The sequence below is a fragment of the Bombina bombina genome, chromosome 6, assembly GCF_027579735.1.
Source record: "Bombina bombina isolate aBomBom1 chromosome 6, aBomBom1.pri, whole genome shotgun sequence".
NCBI classification, from domain to species: Eukaryota; Metazoa; Chordata; class Amphibia; order Anura; family Bombinatoridae; genus Bombina; species Bombina bombina.
Window position 1 is genome coordinate 113,500,464 of NC_069504.1, and position 12,414 is coordinate 113,512,877.

Sequence of the window (12,414 nt, forward strand, 5' to 3'; positions counted from 1 at the left end):
GGTTTTGCAACATCCTTCATTTAAACCTAGGTCCTCATTTGAAATCTTCACCAGAATAATTATTGCGCTCTCTCTGGAGGTCAACTGAGCATTACCAAGTTTGGCTACTGGTTTCTGAAGACTTTCGGCACTCTTTTAGTTTATTTGTTTTCAAGTTACCGTAAAGGTTGGAAGGCTACTTCCATTTCTGTAGCTTCAGGGTTGAGGCGTCTAATTTTCAGAGCTCACTTGGAGGTGGGTTAGTCACCGCATTTACGTATTACAGCTCATTTGACCCGTTCTGTGTCTACTTCTTGGATTTCAAGAAGGCGTCAACAGTAGATTTTATTTGCAGTTACTTCATAGTCGTCTTTTTGATGTTTTGGTCTAGGCTGAGGTAACTTTTGGCAGGTAGGTCCTGGTAAATAGGTGCCTGTCTTTTCCTTTGTCCCACCCATTTCTTAGTGGACTCCACAGCTTGGGTATTAGTTCCCAACCGTAAGGAATTTTGTGGACTCTCACCACCATTAGAAAGACAATATAATTTATGCTTACATGGCAGCAGTCTAGTTTGCACCTCTTTACCCTACTATATTTCTTACTTTTTCCTCCTATTCTTGGCTAGTGAGAGAGACATTAATGTTTTTACTGTAGGATGTCTTTGCCTCCTCCTGGTGGCCAGATGATTAATTCCCAACAGTAATGAATTTCGTAGGCACTCACCACCAAGAAAGAAAGCAATTTATCAGATAAGAATAAAATATGTTATACATTTAAATAAATTGTATACAATATTAACTTTATATATGTTTAACTTCATATATGTGTTACCTGTGCACGTTGAGCTTTAGCTTTATTTCAGACACCTTGAAATTCAGTTTTTTATTTTTATTACATCCAGGATTTGTAAATAAAAAAGCTGACCTCAAAGAAATAGTTATTAATTTATTAAATACAGTATTCACTAGCTCACAAATATCGTTATTAAATAAAATGTTGTCTTTTTGCACTTTCCACTAATTTTGTTTTATTTTCTACTATTTTGGACATCAATACACTTGTCCACAAAATCACCCTAAAAAAGCACTTTAGTACACTATAGACCACTAGCATTGATAATTCAAGCACAGATACTGGAGCTGGGTACACAAATACACTACTAAACTCCATTGGATTGGGATTTTTGGATTTATGTAATCTGAATACATTACTCACATTGCTAGCACCTACACTTAGAACAGTAAGTGTCACTGGCACCACACCCAATTTCACTACTACCTTACATCCTAAATCTCACTTCTATCCAGTACATAGCAGGAGTGAACCTATTGAGATGTTTCAAAATTTGATTGAAAAAGATTTAATAGTATTACATACTTCACTAACAGAAGATGGCATATCACATCAATATAAAGATAACTTGAACAGCAATGAGAGAAAAGCTCTCCAACAACTCATTGATAATCAGGACCTAGTTATTACTTCAGATGATAAAGGGGGAGCAACAGTTGCATTAAATAAAACAGACTACAGAAATGAGGTACTTTCCCAGCTAAGCGATACCAAAACGTACATGAAACTGGCATTCAATCGTACAGAGAAATATATAAAAAAAGAGTTATATAATCTGCTTGATACGGCGGTAAAAGAGGGCTTTTTCACCAAGGAACTGGCAGAGTTTTGCCTTATTGATTATCCCACCATACCCACCTTTTGTATAGTCCCTAAGATTCATAAGACTTTGCAGAATCCACCTGGCAGACCCTTAGTGGCCAGTAGAAAGAGTGTTAGACTGGTTGGATAATGTACTAAAACTGATAGTGAAATCCCTACCATGATACATTCTAAACAGCACACACATAATCCAACAACTGAGTGAGGTTAAATGGCATGGTAATTACAAATGGCTTACCATAGATGTATACGCATTATATTCAAGCATACCTCATGAGGAAGTACCGAAAGTTCTTGAACACATGCTCAAAATCTACACCAGTTTTCCAGATAAATTCATAGCCTTTCTTGTACAATTAACACAGTTTCTGCTTACCCATAACAACTTTGTCTTTGACGGCCACTATTACTTACAACAATGTGGTACAGCAATGGGGGCCACATTTGCCCCCTCTTATGCCAACATATATATGGGATACCTTGAAACCCTATATGTGTTTGGTGGCCACCTTGCCATCGAAGACAAAGTAGTTATATACTGTTGATTCATTGATGATCTTATACTTCTCTATAAAGATGACAGCAAATCATCCATAGAATATATGATACAATATTTTAATAACAACAAGCTCAATTTAGAGTTCACATTCAAGATAAGTGACACTTCAATAGAATTTTTGTACCTAAGATTGGATCATGATCAGGAAGGCAAAATTATCACTTTCACGTTCAGGAAGCCCCTAGCTAGAAAGAAATACCATATTAAGAGCAGACTCCTGCCATGCTCCTCATATGAGAAAGGGCATCCCTAAGGGACAATACCTCCGTATTCGGAGAAACTACACTACCCTAACATTTTAAAGAAAACAAGCAAATGAACTAACAAAAATATTAATAGCTAGAGGCTATAATAAAACACACTTAATAACATCAAACTAAGTAGCCAGGCTTGATAGACAAACCCTTCTTAATGACACCACCAAAAGAACTAAAAATAAAGCAAAAACACATTCAGACATTAAGATGAGAAACATGACAAAAGACTATATATATTTCACTGCAAAATATAGCAACCAATTTTATGCAATTTCCAACATCATTAGAAAATACTTACCTGTTTTCAATGGGGACATCACCCTAAGAAACAAACTTGAAAATGGCATAAAATATGTAGCAAAAAGAGCTCCTACCATATGTGACAAGGTCACTAAAAATTTCTATAAAAAGGAAAACATCACCACCAATTGGTAATTGGTTGTCCTCTATTAAGGGTAACTATAGATGGGGGCGAGTTCTGTGCAGAAGTTGTTCTCATACAAAGAAGAGTTTTACATTTACCTCTACACAAACTAAAGAAACATATCACATCAAACAGAGAATATACTGCACATCTAATTACGTGATATACCTGATCACATGAAAACACTGTTTAAAATAATATGTAGGTATCACAACTCGTCCTCTCATAGATAGAATCTGAGAGCACTTGAATTTAATAGAAGAAGACATACCCAGAATTCCAGTAGGGAAACATTTTCATTTACATGAACAAGGTATATCCAACTTTTCCTTTATGGCTATTGAACAAATAGAAAAAGACCCCTTGGGAGGAGATTGATTAAAAAAGCTCCTTAAAAAAAGAAGTATATTGGATCTTCTTATTAGAAACCAGAACTCCCAAAGGTATAAATAGATGATATGATGTAAACCTATATATTGATTAGCCTTCATATCTACATTTGGTATCATTTGAGTTAGATGTAGCATCTAGCTGCCTCTTGACTAGTGGCGATAATCATATACTTATAGTCTAGAAAGGAGACATTAGTTCAGACTCTTCTGATCTTATGTTTCCACACATTATATTACATCATTAATCAAGATACCTAAGATATCTAATATACAAAAAGGATAAGGGTTAATGTATCCAAACAAATTAATCCAAACAATATCATCCAAATAAAAAGCTGATTAAAACTAAGTACAACTAAATGGCACTAATGTCAAACTAAGCAAATAGAGAGACAAAGAACAGATACATTTAACCACATAATCCACTCAAATATCCACTCAAATATAGCAAACTTTAATAACTAATATGTAAAACTTAGTACTTTAAGATTAAGAATATATTTTCCTTCTCCCCTTTCACGGAATAGAGTAATCCTGTTAGGAGAATTATGAGGTACCCAATTTTAACACAGCTCAGGAGTGAGGACTAGAATCTCTCAGAGTTAACCAATACACTTCAATTACAAGTAAAAAAAAAGGTAATAACAAAACTTAAAAACATGTCCTCCTCCTGCTCAAATACAAGGGAGAATATATATGTTTAGCTTCTCCCACTACCTCTTTTTTTCTCCTATGATGTTCATTAATGGTTTTAATTTGTTTAGGTACAAGGTTTTCAAAAAACTTTTCTTTTTCTTTCCTTTCATTATAAATTTTCACTTTATCATTTTATAATTGTATTTTATTTTATAAAACCACTATTTTTTACCATTCTTTATACAGAAACAATTTCAGACTTATAGAATTAAGTCTAAAATGTATACTTATAATGTTTTTTATTGTCAAAACAACCACACAATAGAGATTAAGTAAGTTTTTACAATTTTGATCTATACTAATTTTGTTCATCATATATATCATTATTCTGTTTTATCTACACCCCTCTACTGGAACCTGTTTACCATGCACAGCAATATGATTATTTGATCACTAGTATAAAAGTCAGCACCAAATTTAATCAACTCACTACTCCAATCACTATTACACTTTAGACACTTAATTGAAAATTGTCACCTATTGGTTAATATCTTCTATTTAAGGTCCCAGTACAGTTGAGGGCATTGTCTCTGATGAAGCGCATGGACACATGCCTGAAACGAGTCAGGCATTGGGGATCACCTTATTGTTCTTTATTGGCTCTGTTCCAATAAACTTTTGGATCTACGCTACACCGGGACTCAGTGTTTAATATTCCTCTCTACATGTGTAAATTGTGGCTGCCACTATATTGCCATGGCAATAGTGTCACAGTGTCTCTGTGTAGTTGAAACCATCTAAGTTACACATCAGGATGGTAAATGACCCCCCCCCCCCCCCACACCACAGTAGTGCTAACTCCTAATAACTGATTGCATGTCAGACATGATGCTATCCAAAGTTGGACCCAAGGAGCACAAGCAAATCCTCATACTTTTACTCATTCATTCACACAGTCCAATAACTTAAATATGTATTTAAATAATTGTTGGCTCCTCATACTGAGAGATAAAACAAACACAACAAATTAAATCATTTTCATTGTTCTTCCACAAATGATGGTGTCTTATGGAACACAAATCTCTGAAATAAACAAAAGTCTGTCTAGGCTTTAAAACATATTAAATTCCCCTCTTTTAGATGTAACAAAAATAACTATTTGAACTTTGCAATATACTTTTAGAATTTTTTATTTTATTCCCTTTTCCTGTAATGCAACTTTAAAAATGGTGTGCTTTCCGATCCCTGAGTTTTTATAAAGTAATGGAAGCCACCATATTGCTTTCCTTTCTAATCTAACCTAATCTCTTCTGCTGAGGACACATTAGATATACAAACACTATTTAGCATTGTTATATTCCACACATATCCTCAGCAGAATAGATTCAATAAGGGAAACCTAGATTTCAACATGGCGGCACCCATTACTTTATAGAAATGAAAGCGTATTAAACTAAAACTTTACCTATTTTTCTATATATAAAAAAAATATCATTTTAAAAACACATCTATATGTTATTTTTAGGCTAATCTTTGCTTTGAATACATTATTATACCTAGTATGTATTTACTATTTAAAGGGACATTGTACACTAGATTGTTTTTAGCATAAATGTTTTGTAGATGATCCATTTATATAGCCCATTTAGTAGTGTTTTTGGAAAAATGTATAGTTTTGCTTATTTTTTAAGAACATTGCGCTGCTTTTCGGACTCCTAACCAAGCCAACAGTGTCAGATTTATACATGTGTTTTCAGACTCCTGAGGGCTCCTGTTTATGATATCTGTCTTTTCATATGCAGAGAGGGGGGGGGGGTGTCTGCTCTTCTTGTTTTCACAGCAACTTTCACTAGGTGTCCCAGCCAAACCTCATCAACTGTGCTAAATTGGGAGCTTCTAAGTAAGTTTTTAAAAAGTTTTATATTGTGGGGCCGAATTGTCAAGGGCCGAAGGGCCCCTGATCCCCCTGTTTCCGTGCGAGCCTTTAGGCTCCCCTGAAACAGCAATTAAAGGGACAGTCTACACCAGAATTGTTATTGTTTAAAAAGATAAATAATCCCTTATTACCCATTCCCTAGTTTTGCACAATCAACACAGTTATATAAATATACTTTCTCTTGTTAAGTGTGTTCAGTCCATGGGTCATCCATTACTTATGGGATATATTCTCCTTCCCAACAGGAAGTTGCAAGAGGATCACCCAAGCAGAGCTGCTATATAGCTCCTCCCCTCACATGTCATATCCAGTCATTCTCTTGCAACCCTCAACAAAGAAGGAGGTCGCGAGAGGAGTTGGAGTTTTTACTTAATTATTCTTCAATCAAAAGTTTGTTATTTTAAAATGACACCGGAGTGTGCCGTTTTTTGTATCTCAGGCAGTATTTGGAGAAGAATCTGCCTGCGTTTTTCTATGATCTTAGCAGACGTAACTAAGATCCGCTGGCTGTTCTCGACATTCTGAGGAGTAGGGTAACTTCAGAAAGAGGGGAATAGCATGCGGGGTCCCCCGCAAATGAGGTATGTGCAGTACATTATTTTCTGGGAATGGAATTGACTAAGAAAATGCTGCTGTTACCCATATGATGTAAGTACAGCCTTAAATGCAGTAGTAGCGACTGGTATCAGGCTGATAAATGTATGCGCAGTTGAGTTATTTTCTAGGGACTAGAATTTGACTGAGAAAATACTGTTAATACTGAAATAATGTTTAAGCCTTATCTGCAGTGGAAGCGACTGGTAGCAGGCTTAGTGATAACTTTGCATGACATTCAAAATGTTGTTTTTAAAACGTTTACTGGCATGTTATTCGTTTTGTGAGGTACTTTGGTGATAAATCTTTTTGGGCATGATTTTTTTCCACATGGCTAACGTATTCTCTGCATAGAAACCGTTATATCAGGTCTCCCACTGTTGTAATATGAGTGGGAGGGACCTTGTTTTAGCGCCTTATTGCGCAGTTAAAATTCTAGCTCAGTCTTCCTGTTTCTTCCTCCTTTGATCAAGGACGTCTCTAGAGAGCTCAGGGGTCTTCAAAATTCGTTTTTGAGGGAGGTAATCAGTCACAGCAGATCTGTGACAGGGTGTTTGACTGTGATAAAAGCGTTAAATCTTAATTTGATATCCGTTTTTGGGTATTGAGGGCTTAAACATCCTTTTGCTAATGGGTGCAATCCTCTGCTAATTAATACATTTCTCGTTAAGAATTGTTGACTATAACTGAATTAGTTTTCTTTGTTATTCAACTGTGTTTTTAAAAGCGCTGCAGCGTTTTTTATATTGCTTGTAAACTTATTGAAAGTGATTTCCAAGCTTGCTAGCTTCATTGCTAGTCTGTTTAAACATGTCTGATACAGAGGAATCTGCTTGTTCATTATGTTCAAAAGCTGATGTGGAGCCCAATAGAAATATGTGTACCAATTGTATTGATATTACTTTGAATAAAAGTCAATCTGTACCGATAAAGAAATTATCACCAGACAACGAGGGGGAAGTTATGCCGTCTAACTCTCCTCACGTGTCAGTACCTGCGTCTCCCGCTCGGGAGGTGCGTAAGATTGAGGCGCCAAGTACATCAAGGCCCTTACAAATCACTTTACATGATATGGCTAATGTTATGAAAGAAGTATTATACAATATGCCCGAATTAAGAGGCAAGCGCGATAGCTCTGGGTTAAGGACAGAGCGCGCTGATGACACGAGAGCCATGTCTGATACTGCGTCACAATTTGCGGAACATGAGGACGGTGAGCTTCATTCTGTCGGTGACGGTTCTGATCCGGGGAGACCGGATTCAGAAATTTCAAATTTTAAATTTAAGCTTGAGAACCTCCGCGTGTTACTAGGGGAGGTGTTAGCAGCTCTGAATGATTGCGACACGGTGGCAATCCCAGAGAAATTATGTAGGTTGGATAGATACTATGCGGTACCGGTGTGTACTGACATTTTTCCTTTACCAAAAAGGCTTACAGAAATTATTAGTAAGGAGTGGGATAGACCCGGTGTGCCCTTTTCCCCTCCGATATTTAGAAAAATGTTCCCTATAGACGCCACCACACGAGACTTATGGCAGACGGTCCCTAAGGTGGAGGGAGCAGTTTCTACTTTAGCCAAGCATACCACTATCCCGGTGGAGGATAGCTGTGCTTTCTCAGATCCAATGGATAAAAAATTAGAGGGTTACCTTAAGAAAATGTTTGTTCAACAAGGTTTTATATTGCAGCCTCTTGCATGCATTGCGCCTGTCACGGCTGCAGCGGCATTCTGGTTTGAGTCTCTGGAAGAGGCGATTCGCACAGCACCATTGGATGAGACTTTGAGCAAAGTTAGAACGCTTAAACTGGCTAATGCGTTTGTTTCGGATGCCGTAGTGCATTTAACCAAACTTACGGCTAAAAATTCCGGATTCGCCATACGGGCGCGCAGGGCGCTATGGCTTAAATCCTGGTCAGCAGATGTAACTTCTAAGTCTAAACTACTTAACATTCCTTTCAAAGGGCAGACCTTATTCGGGCCCGGCTTGAAGGAAATTATTGCTGACATTACGGGAGGTAAAGGCCACACCCTTCCTCAGGACAGGGCCAAATCAAAGGCCAAACAGTCTAATTTTCGTGCCTTTCGTAACTTCAAGGCAGGAGCAGCATCAACTTCCTCCGCTCCAAAACAGGAAGGAACTACTGCTCGTTACAGACAGGGTTGGAAAGGCAACCAGTCATGGAACAAGGGCAAGCAGGCCAGAAAGCCTACTTCCGCCCCTAAGACAGCATGAAGACAGGGCCCCCTCTCCGGAGACGGATCTAGTGGGGGGCAGACTTTCTCTCTTCGCCCAGGCCTGGGCAAGAGATGTACAGGATCCCTGGACGTTGGAGATTATATCTCAGTGATACCTTCTGGATTTCAAAACTTCTCCTCCACAAGGGAGGTTTCATCTGTCAAGGTTATCAACAAACCTAGTAAAGAAAGAGGCATTTCTACAATGTGTACAAGACCTCTTAGTGATGGGAGTGATCCACCCAGTTCCGCGAACGGAACGAGGACAAGGGTTTTACTCAAATCTATTTGTGGTTCCCAAAAAAGAGGGAACCTTCATACCAATCTTAGACTTAAAAATCTTAAACAAATTTCTAAGGGTTCCATCGTTCAAGATGGAAACCATTCGGACCATCCTGCCCATGATCCAAGAGGGTCAATATATGACCACAGTGGACTTAAAGGATGCCTACCTTCACATACCGATTCACAAAGATCATTATCGGTACCTAAGATTTGCCTTTCTAGACAGGCATTACCAGTTTGTAGCTCTTCCCTTCGGGTTAGCTACGGCCCCGAGAATTTTTACAAAGGTTCTGGGCTCACTTCTGGCGGTACTAAGACCACGAGGCATAGCGGTGGCTCCGTACCTAGACGACATTCTGATTCAAGCGTCAAGTTTTCAAAATGCAAAGTCTCATACAGAGATAGTTCTAGCATTTCTGAGGTCGCATGGGTGGAAAGTGAACGTGGAAAAGAGTTCTCTGTTACCGCTCACAAGGGTTCCTTTTCTAGGGACTCTTATAGATTCTGTAGAGATGAAGATTTACCTGACGGAGTCCAGGTTATCAAAGATTCTCAATGCTTGCCGTGCCCTTCACTCCATTCCAAGCCCATCAGTAGCTCAGTGTATGGAAGTAATCGGCTTGATGGTCGCGGCAATGGACATAGTGCCATTTGCGCGCCTGCATCTCAGACCGCTGCAACTATGCATGCTAAGTCAGTGGAACGGGGATTACTCAGATCTGTCCCCTTTGCTAAATCTGGAACAGGAGACCAGAGATTCTCTTCTCTGGTGGTTGTCACGGGTTCATCTGTCCGAAGGAATGACCTTTCGCAGACCAGATTGGACGGTTGTAGCAACAGATGCCAGCCTTCTAGGCTGGGGAGCAGTCTGGAACTCCCTGAAGGCTCAGGGATCATGGACTCAGGAGGAGAAACTCCTACCAATCAACATTCTAGAATTAAGAGCAATATTCAATGCTCTTCTAGCTTGGCCTCAGTTAGCAACATTGAGGTTCATCAGGTTTCAGTCGGACAACATCACGACTGTGGCTTACATCAATCATCAAGGGGGAACCAGGAGTTCCCTAGCGATGTTGGAAGTCTCGAAGATAATTCGCTGGGCAGAGTCACACTCTTGCCACCTGTCAGCGATCTACATCCCAGGTGTGGAGAACTGGGAAGCGGATTTTCTAAGTCGCCAGACTTTTCATCCGGGGGAGTGGGAACTACACCCGGAGGTATTTGCTCAACTGATTCGTCGTTGGGGCAAACCGGATCTGGATCTTATGGCATCTCGCCAGAACGCCAAGCTTCCTCGTTACGGATCCAGGTCCAGGGACCCAGGAGCGGTGCTGGTAGATGCACTTGCAGCCCCTTGGGTTTTCAACATAGCTTATGTGTTTCCACCTTTTCCGTTGCTACCTCGACTGATTGCCAGGATCAAACAGGAGAGAGCATCGGTGATTCTGATAGCGCCTGCGTGGCCACGCAGGACCTGGTATGCAGACCTAGTGGACATGTCGTCCTGTCCACCATGGTCTCTACCTCTGAGGCAGGACCTTCTAATTCAGGGTCCTTTCAACCATCCAAACCTAATTTCTCTGAGGCTGACTGCTTGGAGATTGAACGCTTGATTCTATCAAAGCGTGGGTTTTCGGATTCGGTTATTGATACATTGATACAGGCTCGGAAACCTGTTACCAGAAATATTTACCATAAGATATGGCGTAAATATTTATATTGGTGTGAATCCAAGAGTTACTCATGGAGTAAGGTTAGGATTCCTAGGATATTGTCTTTTCTACAAGAGGGTTTAGAAAAGGGCTTATCCGCTAGTTCACTAAAGGGACAGATTTCTGCTCTGTCTATTCTTTTACACAAGCGTCTGGCAGGGAATCCAGACGTCCAGGCTTTTTGTCAGGCTTTGGCTAGGATTAAGCCTGTGTTTAAGGCTGTTGCTCCTCCGTGGAGCTTAAACTTGGTTCTTAAAGTTCTTCAGGGTGTTCCGTTTGAACCCCTTCATTCCATTGATATTAAGCTTTTATCTTGGAAAGTTCTGTTTTTGATGGCTATTTCCTAGGCTCGAAGAGTCTCTGAGTTATCTGCCTTACATTGTGATTCTCCTTATCTGATCTTTCATTCAGACAAGGTAGTCCTGCGTACTAAACCTGGGTTTTTGCCTAAGGTTGTTTCTAACAGGAATATCAATCAAGAGATTGTTGTTCCATCATTGTGTCCTAATCCTTCTTCAAAGAAGGAACGTCTTTTGCATAATCTAGACGTGGTCCGTGCCCTGAAGTTCTACTTACAGGCAACTAAAGATTTTCGACAAACTTCTTCCCTGTTTGTCGTTTACTCTGGACAGAGGAGAGGTCAAAAGGCTTCGGCTACCTCTCTCTCTTTTTGGCTTCATAGCATAATACGTTTAGCCTATGAGACTGCTGGACAGCAGCCTCCTGAAAGAATTACAGCTCATTCCACTAGAGCTGTGGCTTCCACTTGGGCCTTTAAAAATGAGGCCTCTGTTGAACAGATTTGCAAGGCTGCAACTTGGTCTTCACTTCATTTTTATTCCAAATTTTACAAATTTGACACTTTTGCTTCTTCTGAGGCTGTTTTTGGGAGAAAGGTTCTACAGGCAGTGGTTCCTTCTGTTTAATGTTCCTGCCTTGTCCCTCCCTTCATCCGTGTACTTTAGCTTTGGTATTGGTATCCCATAAGTAATGGATGACCCGTGGACTGAACACACTTAACAAGAGAAAACATAATTTATGCTTACCTGATAAATTTATTTCTCTTGTAGTGTGTTCAGTCCACGGCCCGCCCTGTCTTTTTGAGGCAGGTTCTAAATTTTAAATTATAACTCCAGTCACCACTGCACCCTATAGTTTCTCCTTTCTCGTCTTGTTTCGGTCGAATGACTGGATATGACATGTGAGGGGAGGAGCTATATAGCAGCTCTGCTTGGGTGATCCTCTTGCAACTTCCTGTTGGGAAGGAGAATATATCCCATAAGTAATGGATGACCCGTGGACTGAACACACTACAAGAGAAATAAATTTATCAGGTAAGCATAAATTATGTTTTTTTTACCTTTTGTGATTTCCTTGTATCTAAGCCTCTGCAAACTGCCCCCTTATTTCAGTTATTTTGGCAGACATCCATTTTAGCCAATCAGAGCTGGCTCACCTGAACTCCACATGTGTGAGCACAGTGTTATCTATATGACACACATGAACTAACACCCTCTAGTGGTGTGAAAAACTGTCAAAATGCCCTGAGAGAAGCCCTTCAATGGCTTAGAAATTAGCATATGAACCTCCTAGGTATAACTTTCAACTAAGAATTCCAAGAGAACAAAACAAAATTGGTGATAAAAGTAAATTGGAAAATTGTTTAAAATTGCATTCTCTATCTGAATTATCAAAGTTTATTTTGGACTAGACTGTCCCTTTAAGAAGC

General features: G+C 39.4%; 1 protein-coding gene across 1 annotated transcript in view; it reads left to right on the forward strand.

Annotated features, from left to right (window-relative positions):
* Nucleotides 1-12,414, forward strand: part of PIK3CG (phosphatidylinositol-4,5-bisphosphate 3-kinase catalytic subunit gamma) — a 190,865-nt gene that overhangs the window by 55,111 nt on the left and 123,340 nt on the right. The gene's annotated exons all lie outside the window — the stretch shown is intronic.